The 22,640-nt window shown below is 39.5% G+C and overlaps 2 non-coding genes across 2 annotated transcripts; one reads left to right on the top strand and one right to left on the bottom strand.

The window, feature by feature from the left end:
* Positions 1–1,303: 1,303 nt before the first annotated feature.
* Positions 1,304–1,407, bottom strand: LOC112774220 (small nucleolar RNA R71). The gene has a single exon (XR_003188719.1). It is a non-coding gene; the product is annotated as a small nucleolar RNA R71 (small nucleolar RNA).
* Positions 1,408–18,878: 17,471 nt separating this feature from the next.
* On the top strand, positions 18,879–18,986 carry LOC112774781 (small nucleolar RNA R71). Its single transcript, XR_003189242.1, has one exon. It is a non-coding gene; the product is annotated as a small nucleolar RNA R71 (small nucleolar RNA).
* Positions 18,987–22,640: the final 3,654 nt, after the last annotated feature.

Genomic DNA, 22,640 nt, shown 5'->3' on the forward strand with positions numbered 1-22,640 from the left:
TTTTTTTAGTTATTTTTGAAAATTTCAAAAATATTTTTCAAAAATATTTTTCTTAATTTTACATCATATTTTCGAAAATAACATCATCAATTAATGTTTTGATTCAAAAATTTCAAGTTTGTTACTTACTTGTTAAGAAAGATTCAAACTTTAAGTTCTAGAATCATATCTTGTGATTTCTTGTGAATCAAGTCATTAATTGAGATTTTAAAAATCAAATCTTTTTCAAAAACTAATTTCTATCATATCTTTACAAAAATATCTTCTTATCTTACCTTTTTCAAAAAAAAAATGATTGCAAAATATCTTTTCTAACTTCCTAACTTCTTATCTTTTCAAAATTTGTTTCAACTAACTAACTAACTTTTTGTTTGTTTCTTACCTTTTTCAAAACTACCTAACTAACTCTCTCTCTCTAATTTTCGAAAATATCTTCCCTCTTTTTCAAAATTTCTTTTTAATTAGACTAATTATTTTATTTTTTATTTGAATTTTCGAAAAATTACTAACTTTTTTTCAAAAACTATTTTCGAAAATCACTAACTCTTTTTCAAAAATTATTTTCGAAAATCCTCTCCCTCTCTCATCTTATTCTATTTATTTATTCATCTACCAACATCTCTTCCTCACATCACTCACCAAATTCAAACCCCCTCTTCTATCTGTGTTCGAATTTTTTCTTCTTCTCTTCTTCTACTAACAATAAGGAACCTCTTTACTGTGACATAGAGGATTCCTCTTCTTTTCTTTTTCTCTTCTCTTCCTTATGAGCAGGGACAAAGAAAAAGGCATTCTTGTTGAAGCTGATCCAGAACCTGAAAGGACTCTGAAGAGGAAACTAAGAGAAGCTAAATTACAACAATCCAGAGACAACCTTATTGAAAATTTCGAACAAGTAAAGGAGATGGCAGCTGAACCCAACAACAATAATGCAAGGAGAATGCTTGGTGACTTTACTGCACCTAATTCCAATTTACATGGAAGGAGCATCTCCATTCCTACCATTGGAGCAAACAACTTTGAGCTGAAACATCAGCTAGTTTCTCTGATGCAGCAGAACTGCAAGTTCCATGGACTTCCATCTAAAGATCCCTTTCAGTTCTTAACTGAATTCTTGCAGATCTGTGATACTGTTAAGACTAATGGAGTAGATCCTGAAGTCTACAGGCTCATGCTTTTCCCTTTTGCTGTAAGAGACAGAGCTAGAGTGTGGTTGGACTCTCAACCCAAAGATAGTCTGAACTCTTGGGATAAGCTGGTCACGGCTTTCTTAGCCAAGTTCTTTCCTCCTCAAAAGCTGAGCAAGCTTAGAGATGATGTTCAATCCTTCAGACAGAAAGAAGGGGAATCCCTCTATGAAGCTTGGGAAAGATACAAGCAGCTGACCAAAAAGTGTCATTCTGACATGCTTTCAGAATGGACCATCTTGGATATATTCTATGATGGTTTATCTGAGCTATCAAAGATGTCATTGGATACTTCTACAGGTGGATCCATTCACCTAAAGAAAATGCCTGCAGAAGCTCAAGAACTCATTGACATGGTTGCTAATAACCAGTTCATGTACACTTCTGAAAGGAATCCTATGAATAATGGGACGCCTATGAAGAAGGGAGTTCTTGAAATTGATACTCTGAATGCCATATTAGCTTAGAACAAAATATTGACTCAGCAAGTCAATATGATTTCTCAGAGTCTGAATGGAATGCAAGCTGCATCCAACAGTACTCAAGAGGCATCTTCTGAAGAAGAAGCTTATGGTCCTGAGAACCCTGCAATAGCAGAGGTGAATTACTTAGGTGAACCTTATGGAAACACCTATAACTCATCATGGAGAAATCATCCAAATTTCTCATGGAAGGATCAAAAGCCTCAACAAGGCATTAATAATGGTGGAAGAAATGGGTTTAACAATAGTAAACCTTTTCCATCATCCACTCAGCAACAGACAGAGAATTTTGAGCAGAATCCGTCTAGCTTAGCAAATTTAGTCTCTGATCTATCTAAGGCCACTGTGAGTTTCATGAATGAAACAAGGTCTTCCATTAGAAATTTGGAAGCACAAGTGGGCCAGCTGAGTAAAAGGATCACTGAAATCCCTCCTAGTACTCTCCCAAGCAATATAGAAGAAAATCCAAAAGGAGAGTGCAAGGCCATTGAATTAATCACCATGGCCGAACCTGTAAAGGAAGGAGAGGACGTGAATCCGAAGGAGGAAGACCTCCTGGGACGTCCAGTGATCAATAAGGAGCTTCCCTCTGAGGAACCAAGGGAATCAGAGACTCATCTAGAGACCATAGAGATTCCATTGAACCTCTTTATGCCATTCATGAGCTCTGATGAGTATTCCTCTTCTGAAGAAAATGAGGATGCTACTGAAGAGCAAGCTGCCAAGTTCCTTGGTGCAATCATGAAGCTAAATGCCAAATTATTTGGTATTGAAACTTGGGAAGATGAACCTCCCTTGTTCACCAATGAACTAAGCGATCTGGATCAACTGACATTGCCTCAGAAGAGACAGGATCCTAGAAAGTTCATAATACCTTGTACCATAGGCACCATGATCTTTAAGGCTCTGTGTGACCTTGGTTCAGGAATAAACCTCATGCCCCTCTCTGTAATAGAGAAACTGGGAATCTATGGGGTGCAAGCTGCTAAAATCTCATTAGAGATGGCAGACAATTCAAGAAAACAGGCTTATGGACAAGTAGAGGACGTGTTAGTAAAGGTTGAAGGCCTTTACATCCCTGCTGATTTCATAGTCCTGGATACTGGAAAGGAAGAGGATGAATCCATCATCCTAGGAAGACCTTTCCTAACCACAGCAAGAGCTGTGATTGATGTGGACAGAGGAGAATTGATCCTTCAATTAAATGAGGACAACCTTGTGTTTACAACTCAAGGATCTCTCTCGGCATCCATGGAGAGGAAGCATAAAAAGCTTCTCTCAAAGCAGAGTCAAACAAAGCCCCCACAGTCAAACTCTAAGTTTGGTGTTGGGAGGCCACAACCAAACTCTAAGTTTGGTGTCAAACCCCCATATCCAAACTTTAAGTTTGGTGTTGGGAGGTCTCAACAAAGCTCTACACATCTGTGAGGCTCCATGAGAGCCCACTGTCAAGCTATTGACATTAAAGAAGCGCTTGTTGGGAGGCAACCCAATGTTTATTTATCTAATTTTATTTTTGTTTTTAATGTTTCCTTAGGTTCATGATCATGTGGAGTCACAAAATAAATATAAAAAATTGAAAATGAAATCAAAAACAGCAGAAGAAAAATCACACCCTGGAGGAAGCACCTGTCTGGCGTTCAACGCCAGAACAGAGCATGGTTCTGGCGCTGAACGCCCAAAAGGGGCAGCATCTGGGCGCTGAACGCCAGAATTGCACCCTAGAGAAGAGCTGGCACTGAACGCCCAGAACAAGCATGGTTCTGGCGTTCAACGCCAGAAATGGGCAACAAATGGGCGTTGAACGCCCAAAATGGGCACCAACCTGGCGGTGAACGCCCAGAGTTGTGTGCAAGGGCATTTTACATGCCTAATTTGGTGCAAGGTTGTAAATCCTTGAACATCTCAGGATCTGTGGACCCCACAGGATCCCCACCCACCTCACCCTCTCTCTCTTCATTCATGGTCATCCCTTCTGTTTTTCATTCACCACTCACATCCATACACACATCCCTCTATCTCCTCCATATCTTCTTCTTCTTCATCTATTCTTTCTTCTCTTGCTCGAGGGCGAGCAATATTCTAAGTTTGGTGTGGTAAAAGCATAAGCTTTTTGTTTTTCCATTACCATTAATGGCACCTAAGGCCAAAGAAACCTCAAGAAAGAGGAAAGGGAAGACAAATGCTTCCACCTCTGTGCCATGGGAGATGGAAAGATTCATCTCACAAGCCCATCACTAAGAAAAGGATGGAGCAAACAAGAGAGCACATTCATGAATCTCAACAGGCACATGAAGAATGAAGCTCATCATCAAGAAATCCCTGAGATACATCAAGGGATGCACTTGCCTCCACAGAATTTTTGGGAGAAAATCAACACCTCCCTAGGAGAATTAAGTTCCAACATGGGACAATTAAGGGTGGAACATCAAGAACACTCCATCATCCTTCATGAAATTAGAGAAGATCAAAAAGCAAAGAGGGAGGAGCAACAAAGACAAGGAAGAGACATAGAAGAGCTCAAGGACATCATTGGTTCCTCAAGAAAGAAACGCACCCATCACTAAGGTGGACTCATTCCTTGTTCTTACTTTCTCTATTTTTCATTTTCTATGTTAAGTGCTTATCCATGTTTGTGTCTTCATTACATGATCATTAGTAGTTAGTAACTATGTCTTAAAGTTATGAATGTCCTATGAATCCATCACCTCTCTTAAATGAAAAATGTTTTAATTCAAAAGAACAAGAAGTACATGAGTTTCGAATTTATCCTTGAACTTAGTTTAATTATATTGATGTGGTGACAATGCTTCTTGTTTTCTGAATGAATGCTTGAACAGTGCATATGTCTTTTGAAGTTGTTGTTTAAGAATGTTAAATATGTTGGCTCTTGAAAGAATGATGACAAGGAGACATATTATTTGATAATCTGAAAAATCATAAAAATGATTCTTGAAGCAAGAAAAAGTAGCAAAGAATAAATCTTGCAGAAAAAAAAATAGGCAAAAAAAAATAGAAAGAAAAAGAAAAAGCAAGCAGAAAAAGCCAAAAGCTCTTAAAACCAAGAGGCAAGAGCAAAAAGCCAATAACCCTTAAAACCAAAAGGCAAGGGTAAATAAAAAGGATCCCAAGGCTTTGAGCATCAGTGGATAGGAGGGCCTAAAGGAATAAAATCCTGGCCTAAGCGGCTAAACCAAGCTGTCCCTAACCATGTGCTTGTGGCGTGAAGGTGTCAAGTGAAAACTTGAGACTGAGCGGTTAAAGTCAAGGTCCAAAGAATAAAAAGAGTGTGCTTAAGAACCCTGGATACCTCTAATTGGGGACTTTAGCAAAGCTGAGTCACAATCTGAAAAGGTTCACCCAATTATGTGTCTGTGGCATTTATGTATCCGGTGGTAATACTGGAAAACAAAGTGCTTAGGGCCACGGCCAAGACTCATAAAGAAGCTGTGTTCAAGAATCATCATACTGAACTAGGAGAATCAATAACACTATCTGAACTCTGAGTTCCTATAGATGCCAATCATTCTGAACCTCAATGGATAAAGTGAGATGCCAAAACTATTCAAGAGGCAAAAAGCTACAAGTCCGCTCATCCGATTGAAGCTATGTTTCATTGATAGTTTGGAATTTATAGTATATTCTCTTCTTTTTATCCTATTTGATTTTCAGTTGCTTGGGGACAAGAAACAATTTAAGTTTGGTGTTGTGATGAGCGGATAATTTATACGCTTTTTGGCATTATTTTTAGTATGCTTTTAGTAGGATCTAGTTACTTTTAGGGATGTTTTCATTAGTTTTTATGTCAAATTCACATTTCTGGACATTACTATGAGTTTGTGTGTTTTTCTGTGATTTCAGGTATTTTCTGGCTGAAATTGAGGGACTTGAGCAAAAATCAGATTCAGAGGTTGAAGAAGGACTGCTGATGCTGTTGGATTCTGACCTCCCTGCACTCAAAGTGGATTTTCTGGAGCTACAAAACTCAAAATGGCGCGCTTCCAATTGCGTTGGAAAGTAGACATCCAGGGATTTCCTGCAATATATAATAGTCCATACTTTGCCCAAGTTTAGATGACGCAAACTGGCGTTCAACGCCAGCTCTCTGCCTAATTCTGGCGTCCAGCGCCAGAAACAAGCTGCAAAGTGGAGTTCAACGCCCAAGCTGGCACAAAAGCTGGCGTTCAACTCCAGAAAGAGCCTCTGCACGTGTAACATTCAAGCTCAGCCCAAGCACACACCAAGTGGGCCCCGGAAGTGGATTTATGCATCAATTACTTACTTCTGTAAACCCTAGTAGCTAGTTTATTATAAATAGGACTTTTTACTATTGTATTAGACATCCTGAGTTTTATCTTCGGATCATAGAAGTTTTGGTTACTCCGGTTCCCCTCTGGGGCCGAGGCCAATGAACTCCATTATCACTTATGTATTTTCAACGGTAGAGTTTCTGCACTCCATAGATTAAGGTGTGGAGCTCTGCTGTTCCTCAAAGATTAATGCAAAGTACTACTGTTTTCTATTCAATTCATCTTATTTCGCTTCTAAGATATTCATTCGCACTTCAACCTGAATGTGATGAACGTGACAATCATCATCATTCCCTATGAACGCATGCCTGACAATCACTTCCGTTCTACATTAGATTGAATGAGTATCTCTTAGATCTCTTAATCAGAATCTTCGTGATATAAGCTAGATTGATGGCGGCATTCATGAGAGTCCGGAAAGTCTAAACTTTGTCCGTGGTATTCCGAGTAGGATTCTGGGATTGAATGACTGTGACGAACTCCAAACTCGCGAGTGCTGGGCGTAGTGACAGACGCAAAAGGATAGTAAATTCTATTCCAGTATGATCGAGAACCTCCAAGATGATTAGCCATGCAGTGACAGCGCATCGGACCATTTTCACAGAGAGGAATAGGATGCAACCAACGACAAGGGTGATGCCTCCAGACGATTAGCCGTGCTGTGACAGAGCATTTGGACCATTTTCCCGAGAGGATTGAAAGTAGCCATTGGCACCGGTGACATCCTTACATAAAGCCAGCCATAGAAAGGAGTAAGACGGATTGGATGAAGATAGCAGGAAAGCAGAGGTTCAGAGGAATGAATGCATCTCCATACGCTTATCTGAAATTCTCACCAATGATTTACATAAGTATTTCTATCCTTATTTTAGTATTAATTTCGAAAACTCCATAACTATTTTATATCCGCCTGACTGAGATTTACAAGGTGACCATAGCTTGCTTCATACCAACAATCTCCGTGGGATCGACCCTTACTCACGTAAGGTTTATTACTTGGACGACCCAGTGCACTTGTTGGTTAGTTATGCGAAGTTGTGAAGATATGTTTAGACCATGGTTCTGTGCATCCGTTTTTGGTGCCATCGCCAGGGAATCAATTTCGAACAATAATTCACAACCTGAGTAACAATTTCGCATACCAAGCATCCTAACCCCCAATGTCAATGCCAATAACTTTGAACTCAAGCCTCAATTGATTACCCTAGTTTAAAACAATTGTCAATATGGAGGTAGTGCTGCTGAAGATCCAAACCAACACCTATCTATTTTTCTGAGAATCTATGACATTGTTAAAACGAATGGAGTCAATCCTGATATCTATAAGCTTCTTTTATTCCCATTTTCACTGAGAGACAAAGCCACACATTGGTTAGAAACCTTCCCTAAGGAGAGCATTACCAGCTGGGATGATTTGGTTAGCAAATTTCTAGCCAAATTCTATCCACCCCAAAGAGTCATCAAGCTAAAAACTGATGTGCAAACCTTCAGACAGCAAGAAGGAGAGTCATTATATGAAGCTTGGGAGAGGTATAAAGCTCTAATCAGAAGATGTCCAGAAGAAATATTCAATGAATGGGTGGAGTTGCAGAATTTCTATGAAGGCTTGTCCTTACCTTCAAGGAAAGCTTTGGATTATTCATCAAGAGGATCTTTGCAAATGATGAAAACTGCTCAAGAGGCACATGATCTCATAGATATGGTGGCCAACAATGAGTATTTCTATTCCTCTGAAAGGCAAGCAGCTCCAAAGAAGGGTGTATTTGAGCTTGAAGGAGTTGATACCATACTAGCTCAGAACAAACTCATGCACCAACAGCTCCAACAACAAATTGAAACAATGTCAAAGAGGATGGATGGATTGCAACTTGTAGCAGTGAACACAACTAACCAACCATCAGTGGTGTGGGGACAGCAGGAGGAAAGTTATAAGGAGCAGCAGCCTGAACAAGTGCTGTACATGCATAATCAAAGTTTCGGATCAAATGACTTCCACGGAGACACTTACAACTCATCCTGGAGAAACCACGCCAAATCTGAAATGGGGAGAGAACCAAAACTAGCAACCTTGGCAAAGAAACTCAAACCAAAACAACTTCAGAAACACAAACCATCAAAATCATCAAAACACTAACCAAAATCCATACAGAAAACCACAAAATAATTGTTCCGAGGGTTACCTGAAACTGTAGGTCGATCTTGGACTAGATCTTCTATGTTGCTCGGTGCCGATGTGTTCGACTTGAGGGTGGTGCTGATCCTTCGTCACCGGAGGGTGGTGGTACCTACAAGGGACTCCGATGCTTAAGTTAGCAATGGTATTAAGTAGGTTTTTAGTAGAATCAGAGTATGAGTTATACCTGGGTGCGCCAGTGTATTTATAATGGTGGGGAGTGACCTTTCTGGGGATAAGATATTTATCTTATCTTATCTTTTGAGTGAAGTCATCTTATCTTCAAGGGAACCGCCCTTATCTCTCTAGGCTTGGGCTGTCTTTGGATTTGGGTTGTGTTCCTCTGTTTGGGCCCTTTTTGGGCTTTCCTGGTGATTTGGCCGAGCTCTTTGAGAAGAGATCGGATAGTTCTGACCTGAAGAGGTCGGTCACTTTTCTTTAATCAACCTGGGTCGTACAGCTCGACCCATGATATGAACAGTGCCCCTGCTTGAGCTTGGTCTTTTTTAAGGTCGAGTCCCTTAGACTTCGATCCTTTCCGGAGAAGCCGAGCTCGAGCACTTTTGGTTGGTCTTTGCTGGGTAACATTTTCCTTTCAGTGGGTTTAAATGCAGAATGTTTTCTCACTCCCCTTAACTGCCTCGTGCATTGCTCTTTTCCTAGGAAACGTGCAAAAGGTTTTTAAGGATTTCATTATCTTCCTTTTTTGCCGTTTCCCTCTTTTAACTTTTGAAATTTCAAAGTTCCATCCCTTCAGTTTTCTTCTTCTCCTTTCATTTCTGTTTTCTGACTGCTGGTGCTTCATTTTTTCGTTCAAAAGGTGATCATATGCCGCGGCTTCGTCATTGCTTTACTCTCTCAGCGTTTTATCGTCTCCTTCCTGCTACCGGTTGGTCTTTCTTGCTTTCTCTTTTCTTTTCCACGTCGTTCTTTTCATATCTGATTTTGAGGAAGTTTTGATGTTGTTTGGAGAAAGTTTGGATCTTTCTTTTTCTGCTGTGCCTGATTGCTGTTGTAATGTGTGTTCTTGGGAGTTTCTTCGTCTTTTGTATGAACTTTTTTCGCCTTTTTTGATGGTTGATGCTTTTAGGGCTTTGCATATTGTTTCTGTATTTTTTGAAGTTCTTGGAATAATGACTTATTTTGATTCTTTGAAAAAAGGTTGCATCTTTGATGGTTTCTGTTCACACCCTGGGTTGAGCTATCCGACCTGGGATGATTGGCGACAAAGCGACCGACCTCTTCAGGTCCGGCTACCCGACCTCTTCTCAAAGAGGTCGGCCAAATCGACAGGAAAGCTCAATAAAGGGCCCAAATAGAGGAACACGACCCAAATCCACAGGCAGTCCAAACCTACAGAGATAAGGGTGGTTCCCTTGAAGATAAGCTGACCTCACCCAAAGATAAGATAAGATAAGACAAGATAACTAACTTATCTTATCTAAAAAGGTCACTCCACACCATTATAAATACACTGGAGCACCCAGGTATAACTCATACTCTGATTCTATTAAAAACCTGTTTAATACCCATGCTAACTTAAGCATCGGAGTCTCTTGCAGGTACACCCCACCCTCCGGTGACCAAGGATCAGAGGTGCAGTCAGTCCAACAAGTCGGACACAACAGCTCCGGCCGCAACCAGCCAACCGGACACGTCATCTCCGACCAGGTGAGGTGCTCTGTAAGGCTGATTCTGATTCTGCTGCCTGTTGTTATTGTTATTCCACCTCTGATTTTCCTGATTATCTCTGCCTCCTCTGTTATTGTTGTCCCTCCAATTCTGGTTAGAATTGTCTTGCCATCCGTGGTTGTAATTGCCACCTTGATTGTACCCTTAGTTGGGGCGGTCATAGAAGTTATGTGTGGCTGCCACGGTGTTGTCCTCCTGTTGGAGCTGCGAACATTCATCAGTATAGTGGCTATAATCAGCGCAGATTCTGCAAACTCTCTGTGGGACTAACTGTTGGTTTTTCTTTGGTGGAGAAGGTTGAGCTTGCTGAACTTGTTGTTGATTCAATTGCATCTGCTTCAACAAGTTGGTCATTTCACAGATACTCTGAGTTAAAGCAGTAGTCTCTCTGCTAGAGGATACTTCTGCAATGGCTTTTGCACGACCTTGTTTCTGCCTGTGATTCCTAGTAGATTCAGCTAAGTCACTGATCAATTGCCATGCCTCATCAGTGGTCTTGTACTTTTTCATAGACCCATTGCTAGCACTTTCCAATGTGGTCTTATCTTAGGGCCTCATGCCCTGTGTGACATAACCGAGTAACACTATCTTGTCAATCATATGGTGGGGGCAAGCTTCCAGAAGGTTATTGAAGCGCTCCCAGTACTCATAAAAAGTTTCAGAGTCATCCTGAACAATCATGGAAATGTCTTTCCTCAGTTTATCAGTAACTTCAGCTGGAAAGAACTTTTCCAAGAATTCTCTTCTCAGTGTATCCCAGTTGGATACAATTGCTACTGGTTGAGTGTAGTACCACTCTCTTGCCTTCCCCTCAAGAGGAAACGGGAAAGCTTTCAGCAAAATTGAAGTTTCATCTGCACCATCACGCCTGACAGTAGAACAGGCTGCCTGAAAATCTCTCAGGTGCTTGATAGGCTCTTGAACAGGTAAGCCATGAAATTTGGGCATCAAATTGAGCAGTGCGGTCTTTATTTCAAAGTCTGTAGCCACCGCTGGGTGATGCGCTTGAAATGGTTGCATTGTAAAATCAGGGGCTCCAGCCTCCTAGATAGTAACTCTCCTAGCTGCTGCAATGTTACCTGCACGTAAAACAACCAAATCAGTAGAACGGGGGCTGGTTTCTTTCTCAAGTGACGTTTCAGATCCGCCCTCAGAGAGGACTAACCGACGCCGAGCTTGTCTTATTCGTGAAATAGTTCTTTCAATCTCAGGAACGAATACTAGCAAGCTTGGGTCAGGAAGCGAACGTGTCATCTAATGAAAGAAACAAGCAGCTCATAGTAGCAAAATAAAATAAAATGCAAATAAATAAATTCCAATTAATAACTTTAGCACTCTATTGCAACTCCCCGGCAACGGCGCCAAAAATTGATGGTGGCAAAAATTGGCGAGTTAAGAATGATTATAAAATATGCGTTGCAAGTATAGTTCTCAACCAACCAGAAATCCACTTATCAATTTAGAAGGGTGTCATAGAAATTAAAATTAAAATACTGGGAGTATGAATCCCAGGTCGTCTCCCAACGAGTTACAGAAAAGTGTGCTAATTTATTAATCAGATGTTTTCAAAAAGGTTTGAGTTGAATGGCAGAAAATTAAATTAGAGAATTTATATAAATTTAAATAAAAGCCTTGACTGGGAATTGATTAGCTGGAAGCCCTATTCTTGTTGGAGTACTCTCAAGATTAATTGACAATTGAGGGTTATTATGTTTAGTTGCCCCTTACTAAGTAAGGGAAAGTTAAACAAGTTGGAATGCTGTTTCTATCCACAAGTTCCAATCCGCTCTTGGGAGGATTGGTGTTAGTGACTAGAGAGCAATCCAACAATAAACCCAATTACAATCTTTCTCTTGAGCATCCCAACTCAAGGGTTCCCTTCAATCAACTCCCCATCAATTTAGGGAACTACTCGCTCATTGTAAATGTAAAATTCATAACATAAGAAAGGGAATTAAAGAAAGACATGATAAATAATGATCAAAAGATTAATTAAAAATAAAAGTAATTCTAGTATTAATAAATGCTAGAATAATCCAATAGTAAAATTAAGCAAATTAAGGAACATGGAAGAGTAAGAGACAAGTAAAGAGAACGAACTAGAATGTCGAAGTCTTGATGAGGCAATAACTCTTCTCAATATCCCAATGCAAAAACAATGAAAAATAACAAATCCTAAAAACTATGAATGCGTAGAGAGAAAACCTAGAGGAGAGGAAAACTAGATCTAAAAACTAAAAACTATGCGAAATGAATGTTGTTCCTGGTTTCTGCATGTTCTCTAGCTCTAGTCTGCTTTTCTGGGCCAAAAACTGAGTCAAAATAAGGCCCAAAATCACCCCCAGCGATTCTGCAGATTATGCAGATCGCGCATGTCACGCGGACACGTCATTCAGGTGGATGCGTCATTCGGCGTTTCGCTTTGCCACGCGGGCGCGTCATTGGTATGCGAAATTGCTACTCAGGTTGTGAATTGATGTTCGAAATTGATTCCCTGGCAATGGCACCAAAAACGGATGCACAGGACCATGGTCTAAACATATCTTCACAACTTCGCATAACTAACTAGCAAGTGCACTGGGTCGTCCAAGTAATACCTTACGTGAGTAAGGGTCGAATCCCACGGAGATTGTCGGTATGAAGCAAGCTATGGTCACCTTGTAAATCTCAGTCAGGCGGATATAAAACAGTAATGGGTTTTCGAAAATAAATAATAGAATAGGGATAGAAATACTTATGTAATTCATTGGTGAGAATTTCAGATAAGCGAATAGAGATGCTTTCGTTCCTCTGAACCTCTGCTTTCCTGCTATCTTCATCCAATCAGTCTTACTCCTTTCCATGGCTGGCTTTATGTGATACATCACCATTGTCAATGGCTACTTTCGGTCTTCTCTCGGAAAAATGATCCAAATGCCCTGTCACGGCACGGCTAATTGTCTGGAGGCATCACCCTTGTCAATGGCTTCATCTTATCCTCTCAATGAAAATGGTCAACGCACCCTGTCACAGCACGGCTATTCATCTGTTGGTTCTCGATCATGCTGGAATAGGATTTACTATCCTTTTGCGTCTGTCACTAATGCCCCGCAATCGCGAGTTTGGAGCTCGTCACAGTCATTCATTCATTGAATCCTACTCGGAATACCACAGACAAGGTTTAGACCTTCCAGATTCTCTTGAATGCCGCCATCATTCTAGCTTACACCACAAAGATTCTGGTTAGGAGATCTAAGAGATACTCATTCAGTCTAAGGTAGAACGGAAGTGGTTGTCAGGCACGCATTCATAGGGAGTGATGATGATTGTCACGTTCATCACATTCAGATTGAAGTACGAATGAATATCTTAGAAGCGAAACAAGACGAATTGAATAGAAAACAGTAGTACTTTGCATTAATCTTTGAGGAACAGCAGAGCTCCACACCTTAATCTATGGAGTGTAGAAACTCTACCGTTAAAAATACATAAGTGAAAGTCCAGGCATGGCCGAGAGACCAGCCCTCAAACGTGATCTAAGATAGCATACAACTGATCAAAGATACCTAATACAATAGTAAAAGGTCCTATTTATAATAAACTAGCTACTAGGGTTTACAGAAGTAAGTAATTGATGCATGAATCCACTTCTGGGGCCCACTTGGTGTGTGCTTGGGCTGAGCTTGAGTGTTGCACGTGTAGAGGTCCTTCTTGGAGTTGAACGCCAGTTTTTGTGCCAGTTTGGGCGTTCAACTCTGGTTTTGGATCCTTTTCTGGCACTGGACGCCAGAATTGGGCAGAGAGCTGGCGTTTGAACTCCAGTTTGCGTCATCTATTCTTGGCCAAAGTATGGACTATTATATATTTCTCGAAATCCCTGGATGTCTACTTTCCAACGCAATTGGAAGCGCGCCATTTCGAGTTCTGTAGCTCCAGAAAATCCACTTTGAGTACAGGGAGGTCAGAATCCAACAGCATCAGCAGTCCTTTTTCAGCCTGAATCAGATTTTTGCTCAAGTCCTTCAATTTCAGCCAGAAGATACCTGAAATCACAGAAAAACACACAAACTCATTGTAAAGTCCAGAAATGTGAATTTAACATAAAAACTAATGAAAACATCCCTAAAAGTAACTAGATCCTACTAAAAACATACTAAAGACAATGTCAAAAAGCGTATAAATTATCCGCTCATCACAACACCAAACTTAAATTGTTGCTTGTCCCCAAGCAACTGAAAATCAAATAGGATAAAAAAGAAGAGAATATACTATAAATTCCAAACTATCAATGAAACATAGCTCCAATCAAATGAGCGGGACTTATAGCTTTTTGCCTCTTGAATAGTTTTGGCATCTCACTTTATCCATTGAGGTTCAGAATGATTAGCATCTATAGGAACTCAGAGTTCAGATAGTGTTATTGATTCTCCTAGTTCAGTATGATGATTCTTGAACACAGCTATTTTATGAGTCTTGGCCGTGGCCCTAAGCACTTTGTTTTTCAGTATTACCACCGGATACATAAATGCCACAGACACATAATTGGGTGAACCTTTTCAGATTGTGACTCAGCTTTGCTAAAGTCCCCAATTAGAGGTGTCCAGGGTTCTTAAGCACACTCTTTTTTTTTTGCTTTGGACCTTGACTTTAACCGCTCAGTCTCAAGTTTTCACTTGACACCTACACGCCACAAGCACATGGTTAGGGACAGCTTGGTTTAGCCGCTTAGACCAGGATTTTATTCCTTTAGGCCCTCCTATCCACTGATGCTCAAAGCCTTGGGATCCTTTTTATTACCCTTGCCTTTTGGTTTTAAGGGCTATTGGCTTTTTCTGCTTGCTTTTTCTTTTTCTTTCTATTTTTTTTTCTGCAAGTTTTGTTCTTTGCTGCTTTTTCTTGCTTCAAGAATCATTTTTATGATTTTTCAGATTATCAAATAACATGTCTCCTAGTCATCATTCTTTCAAGAGCCAACATATTTAACATTCTTAAACAACAACTTCAAAAGACATATGCACTGTTCAAGCATACATTCAGAAAACAAGAAGCATTGTCACCACATCAATATAATTAAACTAAGTTCAAGGATAAATTTGAAACTCATGTACTTCTTGTTCTTTTGAATTAAAACATTTTTCATTTAAGAGAGATGATGGATTCATAGGACATTTATAACTTTAAGACAAAGTTACTAACTACTAATGATCATGTAATGAAGACACAAACATGGACAAACACATAACATAGAAAACGAAAAACAGAGAAAGTAAGAACAAGGAATGAATCCACCTTAGTGATGGTGGCGTTTCCTTCTTGAGGAACCAATGATGTCCTTAAGCTCTTCTATGTCTCTTCCTTGTCTTTGTTGCTCCTCCCTCATTGCTTGTTGATCTTCTCTTATTTCATGGAGCATGATGGAGTGCTCTTGATGTTCCACCCTTAGTTGTCCCATATTGGAACTCAATTCTCCTAGGGAGGTGTTGATTTGCTCCCAATAGTTTTGTGGAGGAAAGTGCATTTGAGGCATCTCCGGGATTTCATGGTGATGAGCTTCATACGCCTCTTGAGCTCCATGAGTGGGCTCTCTTGCTTGCTCCATCTTTTTCTTAGTGATGGGCTTGTCCTCTTTGATGAGGATATCTCCCTCTATGTCAATCCCAGCCGAATTGCATAGGTGGCAAATGAGGTGAGGAAAGGCTAACCTTGCCATGGTGGAGGACTTGTCAGCCACCTTGTAGAGTTTTTGAGGTATAATCTCATGAACTTCCACCTCTTCTCCAATCATGATGCTATGGATCATGATGGTCCGGTCTATAGTAACTTCAGACTGGTTGCTAGTGGGAATGATTGAGCATTGAATGAACTCCAACCATCCTCTAGCTACAGGCTTGAGGTCCAATCTTCTTAGTTGAACCGGCTTGCCTTTGGAGTCAATCTTCCATTGAGCTCCTTCTACACATATGTCCATGAGGACTTGGTCCAACCTTTGATTAAAGTTGACCCTTCTAGTGTAGGGGCGTTCATCTCCTTGCATCATGGGCAAGTTAAACGCCAACCTCACATTCTCCGGACTAAAATCTAAGTATTTCTCCCGAACCGTTGTAACATAGTTCTTTGGATCCGGGTTCTTACTTTGATCATGGTTCTTGGTGATCCATGCATTGGCATAGAACTCTTGAACCATTAGGATGCCAACTTGTTGGATGGGATTTGTTAGAACTTCCCAACCTCTTCTTTGAATTTCATGTCGGATCTCCAGATACTCATTTCTTTTGAGTTTGAAAGGGACTTCGGGGATCACCTTCTTCTTGGCCACAACATCATAGAAGTGGTCTTGATGGGCTTTGGAGATGAACCTTTCCATCTCCCATGACTCGGATGTGGAAGCTTTTGTCTTCCCTTTCCCTTTTCTAGAGGATTCTCCGGTCTTAGGTGCCATCAATGGTAATGGAAAAACAAAAAGCTTATGCTTTTACCACACCAAACTTAGAATTTTGCTCGCCCTCGAGCAAGAGAAGAAAGAATAGAGGAAGAAGAAGAAGAAATGGAGGAGAGGGAGAAAGTGATGTGGTTCGGCCAAGAAGGGTATAGAGGGTTTGTGTTGTGTGAATTTAAAGAAGAATGGAGGGCTTTATATAGGGAAGGGAGGGGGGAAGGTTTCGGCCATATGGGTGGGTTTGGGTGGGAAATTGGTTTTGAATTTTGAAGGTAGGTGGGGTTTATGAGGTAGGTTTATGGGGAAGAGTTGATGGATGTGAGTGGTGAAGAGGTGATGGGGAAGAGAGATTGAGGTGATTGGTGAAGAGTTTTGGGGAAGAGTGTTTATGGGATTGTGTGAAAGAGGGGTGAGAAGAAGTGAGTGGAGGTAGGTGGGGATCCTGTGGGGTCCACAGATCCTGAGATGATCCTGTGGGGTCCACAGATCCTGAGGTGTTCAAGGATTTACAACCTTGCACCAAATTAGGCATGTAAAATGCCCTTGCACACAACTCTGGGCGTTCAGCGCCAGATTGGTGCCCATTTTGGGCGTTCAACGCCCATTTGTTGCCATTTCTGGCGTTGAATGCCAGAACCATGCTTGTTCTGGGCGTTCAGCGCCAGGATGCTGCCCATTTTGGGCGTTCAGTGCCAGAACCATGCTCTGTTCTGGCGTTGAACGCCAGCCAGATGCTTCCTCCAGGGTGTGATTTTTCTTCTGCTGTTTTTGATATCGTTTTCAATTTTTATATTTATTTTGTGACTCCACATGATCATGAACCTATAAAGACATATAACTAAGAAAAATATAGTTAGATAAATAAAAATTGGGTTGCCTCCCAACAAGCGCTTCTTTAATGTCAATAGCTTGACAGTGGGCTCTCATGGAGCCTCACAGATGTTCAGAGCATTGTTGAGACCCTCCAACACCAAACTTAGAGTTTGGATATGGGAGTTCAACACCAAACTTAGAGTTTGGTTGTGGCCTCCCAACACGAAACTTAGAGTTTGACTGTGGGGGCTTGGGTTGACTCTGCTTTGAGAGAAGCTTTTTCTGCTTCCTCTCCATGGATGCAGAGAGGGATCCTTGAGTTGTAAACACAAGGTTGTCCTTATTCAGTTGAAGGACTAATTCTCCCCTGTCCACATCAATCACAGCTCTTGCTGTGGCTAGGAAAGGTCTTCCTAGGATGATGGATTCATCCTCTTCCTTTCCAGTATCCAGGACTATGAAATCAGCAGGGATGTAAAGGCCTTCAACCTTTACTAACACGTCCTCTACTTGTCCATAAGCCTGTTTTCTTGAATTGTCTGCCATCTCTAATGAGATTTTAGCAGCTTGCACCCCATAGATTCCCAGTTTCTCTATTACAGAGAGGGGCATGAGGTTTATCCCTGAACCAAGGTCACACAGAGCCTTAAAGATCATGGTGCCTATGGTACAAGGTATTATGAACTTTCCAGGATCCTGTCTCTTCTGAGGCAATGTCAGTTGATCCAGATCACTTAGTTCATTGGTGAACAAGGGAGGTTCATCTTCCTAAGTATCAACGCCAAATAATTTGGCATTCAGCTTTATGATTGCACCAAGAAACTTGGCAGTTTGCTCTTCAGTAACATCCTCATTCTCTTCAGAAGAGGAATACTCATCAGAGCTCATGAATGGCATAAGGAGGTTCAATGGAATCTCTATGGTCTCTAGATGAGCCTCAGAGTCCTTTGGTTCCTCAGAGGGAAGCTCCTTATTGACCACTGGACGTCCCAGGAGGTCTTCCTCCTTGGGATTCACGTCCTCTCCTTCCCTTACAGGTTCGGCCATGGTGCTTATGTCAATGGCCTTGCACTCTCCTTTTGGATTCTCTTCTGTATTGCTTGGGAGAGTACTATGAGGGATTTCAGTGATCCTTTTACTCAGTTGGTCCACTTGTGCTTCCAAATTTCTAATGGAAGACCTTGTTTCATTCATGAAACTTATAGTGGCCTTAGATAGATCAGAGACTAAGTTTGCTAAATTAGAAGTATTTTGTTCAGAGTTCTCTGTCTGTTGCTGAGTGGATGATGGAAAAGGTTTATTATTGTTAAACCTGTTTCTTCCACCATTATTAAAGCCTTGTTGAGGCTTTTGATCCTTCCATGAGAAATTTGGATGATTTATCCATGATGAGTTATAGGTGTTTCCATAAGGTTCACCTAATTAATTTACCTCTGCTATTGCAGGGTTCTCAGGATTATAAGCTTCTTCTTCAGAAGATGCCTCTTGAGTACTGTTGGATGCAGCTTGCATTCCATTCAGACTCTGAGAAATCATATTGACTTGCTGAGTCAATATTTTGTTCTGAGCCAATATGGCATTCAGAGTATCAATCTCAAGAACTCCCTTCTTCATAGGCATCCCATTATTCACAGGATTCCTTTTAGAAGTGTACATGAACTGGTTATTTGCAACCATGTCAATGAGTTCTTGAGCTTCTGCAGGTGTTTTCTTTAGGTGAATGGATCCACCTGTAGAAGTATCCAATGACATCTTTGATAACTCAGACAGACCATCATAGAATATATCCAGGATGGTCCATTCTGAAAGCATGTCAGAAGGACACTTTTTGGTCAGTCCTTTGTATCTCTCCCAAGCTTCAAAGAGGGATTCACCTTCTTTCTGTCTGAAGGTTTGAACATCCACTCTAAGCTTGCTCAGCTTTTGAGGAGGAAAGAACTTGGCTAAGAAAGCCTTGACCAGCTTATCCCAAGAGTTCAGGCTATCCTTGGGTTGAGAATCCAACCATATTCTAGCTCTGTCTCTTACAGCAAATGGGAAAAGCATGAGCTTGTAGACTTCAGGATCTACTCCATTAGTCTTAACAGTATCACATATCTGCAAGAATTCAGTTAAGAACTGAAAAGGATCTTCAGATGGAAGTCCATGAAACTTGCAGTTCTGCTGCATCAGAGAAACTAATTGAGGTTTCAGCTCAAAGTTGTTTGCTCCAATGGCAGGAATGGAGATGCTTCTTCCATGTAAATTGGAATTAGGTGTAGTAAAGTCACCAAGCATCCTCCTTGCATTTTTATTATTTTCGGCTGCCATCTCCTCTTCCTGTTCGAAAATTTCTGAAAAGGTTATCTCTGGATTGTTGTAATTTAGCTTCTCTTAGTTTTCTCTTCAGAGTCCTTTCAGGTTCTGGATCTGCTTCAACAAGAATATTCTTGTCCTTGCTCCTGCTCATATGACAAAGAAGAGGGCATAGAAAAAATAATAATAATAATATGGATCCTTTATACCACAGTATAGAGATCCCTTTGTGAGTGGAAGAAAAGAGGGAGACAAAGAATGTGATGTAAAGGAAGAAACACAACTGTGAGGAGGGCAGAGATATGAGATGAGATGTTAGTAAATGAATAAATAAATAGAAGGAGATGAGAGAGAAGGAATTTTCGAAAATAATTTTTGAAAAAGAGTTAGTGATTTTTGAAAATAGTTTTTGAAAAATGTTAGTAGTTTTTCGAAAATTAAGATTTAAAAATTAAAATAATAGTTAATTAAAAAGAAATTTTGAAAAAGAAGGAAGGGATTTTCGAAAATGAGAGAGAGAGAGTTAGTTAGGTAGTTTTGAAAAAGATAAGAAACAAACAAAAAGATAGTTAGTTAGTTGAAACAAATTTTGTAAAGATAAGGAGTTAGGAAGTTAGAAAAGATATTTTGAAATCAAATTTTTTAAAAAGATAAGAAGATATTTTTGAAAAGATATGATTGAAATTAGTTTTTGAAAAAAATTTGATTTTTAAAAATCATAATTAATGACTTGATTCACAAGAAATCACAAGATATGATTCTAGAATTTAAAGTTTGAATCTTTCTTAACAAGCAAGTAACAAACTTGAAATTTTTGAATCACAACATTAATTGTTATTGTTATTTTCAAAAATTTGATAAAAAATAAGAAAAATATTTTTGAAAAATATTTTTTGGAATTTTCGAAAATAACTAAGAATTTTGAAAAAGATTTGATTTTTGAAAAAGATTTTGAAAAAGCTAAGATTTTCAAATTGAAAATTTGATTTGACTCATAAAAACAACTAGATTTTTTTAAAAATTTTGAAAAAGTCAAATCTAATTTTCGAATTTGATGAGAGAAAAAGGGGAAGATATTTTTTTGATTTTTGAATTTTTAATGAGGAGAGGGAAAAACAAGAAAAATGCTGCAATGCATGAGAATTTTAGATCAAAACATGTGATGCATGCAAGAATGCTATGAATGTCAAGATGAACACCAAGAACACTTTGAATGTCATGATGAACATCAAGAACATATTTTTGAAAAATTTTTAATGCAAAGAAAACATGCAAGACACCAAACTTAGAATTCTTTAATGCTTAGACACTAAGAATTCAAGAATGCATATGAAAAACAAGAAAAGACACAAAACATGCAAATGCAAAGATCAAACAAGAAGACTTACCAAGAACAACTTGAAGATCATGAAGAACACTATGAATGCATGAAAATTTTCGAAAAATGCAAGATGCACATGCAATTGACACCAAACTTATAACATGACTCAAGACTCAAACAAGAAACACAAAAATATTTTTGATTTTTATGCTTTTCTAATTTTTTTTTGTATTTTATTTTTTTTTCGAAAATTATTATGACAAAGAAAAATAGGCTACGGATTCGTTACTCCTATTTTTATGTGGGAGTAACATTAACCATCATAAAAATATTTATAAATAGCACCCCGTTTTTGTATTTTTGGAAGAATTTATAATTAAACATTTACCTCTGTATTTTTTCTTTTTACACATTCTTCCTTTTTCTTTTAATCATAGTTTCAAGAGGGACGAGACATATGGCTCTGCTAGGGTTTTTGCCTCCTTCTACCAGGTCGCTGGTTCTCTATTCCTCTCCCTCTATGGTCCCTATCTCTGATCATCGAGCACTGTCGTTGGTTCTCTGCTCCTCACCGTGCGCCGTCGCTACTGCTCTGCTCCTCCCCATGTCTCGAGGTCGTTGGTGGGTGATCTCGCCGTGTCTTGCTTCCGTGTCTGCTCGAAGTCGAAGCAACATTTCTTCTCTTGTCTGGACTCACTCTGGTTCTCTGCTTTAGTTCGGTAGTTCAATTCAGGTATCTCTCAATTTAGTTTCTTTCTTCTCGAAGTTTTTATTTTTCAATTAAGAAATGGAAATAATATGAAAGAGTCTAATCTGCCGCCGCACAAAACGCCGTTTTTTGCTCCTGCGAGCTTCTCCTCCTTCCTGGAGCTTTTGCTCTGGTAGCTTCTCCTTATCCATTAACGTGCCTTCGCCTCCTCAATCTGTTTCTCAATTTGCATTCTAACTTCTCACTTTTAGATCTGTAACTAAATTCACATCCTCTTATTCTGATTACTTCAATGATTGTTATATGCTAATTATTCTAATTACATCCTCTCTCAATAATAATTTCGATTTCGATTTTGAATTCACTCTTAATTATTTTTTCTAGCATTTCATCTTTCATGAGGCTTTGATAATTGACTGGATGCTCTTTATTTCTAACTCTGTATGTTCTCCAGTTTAAAATAGCAAATGTTCTGCTGATAATCTGTTTCCCTGTCTCCTTACTTTTGCAACCTTCCCCAATTAAATCTTGTTTAAAATATGGATGATGGACTGCTGAATCTTTATTGCTGTTTTTGGTATTTTATTTATTTAAATTTTTTCGTGGCTAGTCCAATAGGATGTCCTTAAAATTTGTAGTATTTTAGGCTATCCTTGGAATTTAATAGATACCATAACTTCAGGATATCTTTTCAATATATTGCGGAATGAATTAGTCCAATACTTCCCATTATACATCCTCATGACTTACCCTTTCAGATTGTTTCAGCACTTTCTTTCCTGTGTACTAATCATATTTTCATTTTTCATTTTAAAGGCCAAGCAGCACCTTGCCCTTCTATGTTTGGGAGAGATTGGTAGGAGGAAGGATCTTAGTGCACATGCCATATAGAAAATATTGTCATTGAATCCTTCCAATCTCCTTTTGAAGAGATAAAGTCTGCTGCCTCTTATGCTCTTGGTAATATCGCTATTGGCAACCTTCCAAAAAACTTGCCCGTTTATCTTGGATCAGATTGATAATCAGCAGAAGAAACAGTATTTCTTGCTTCATTCTTTGAAGGAGGTGTGGCCCAATGTATGGTTGTTCTGTGCCTTGCTGTTGGGGATCAGAAGTGTTCATTGATGCATTCGCATTTTAGTTAGATTAGCTAGGTAGTTTAAGTAGTTTTAGCTTAATTTCATGCATTTTATTCAAAATAAACAAGCATTTGAATGAAGTTTCTTATTATACACTAATATAT

This window comes from Arachis hypogaea, chromosome 18 (assembly GCF_003086295.3).
Source record: "Arachis hypogaea cultivar Tifrunner chromosome 18, arahy.Tifrunner.gnm2.J5K5, whole genome shotgun sequence".
Taxonomy (NCBI): Eukaryota; Viridiplantae; Streptophyta; class Magnoliopsida; order Fabales; family Fabaceae; genus Arachis; species Arachis hypogaea.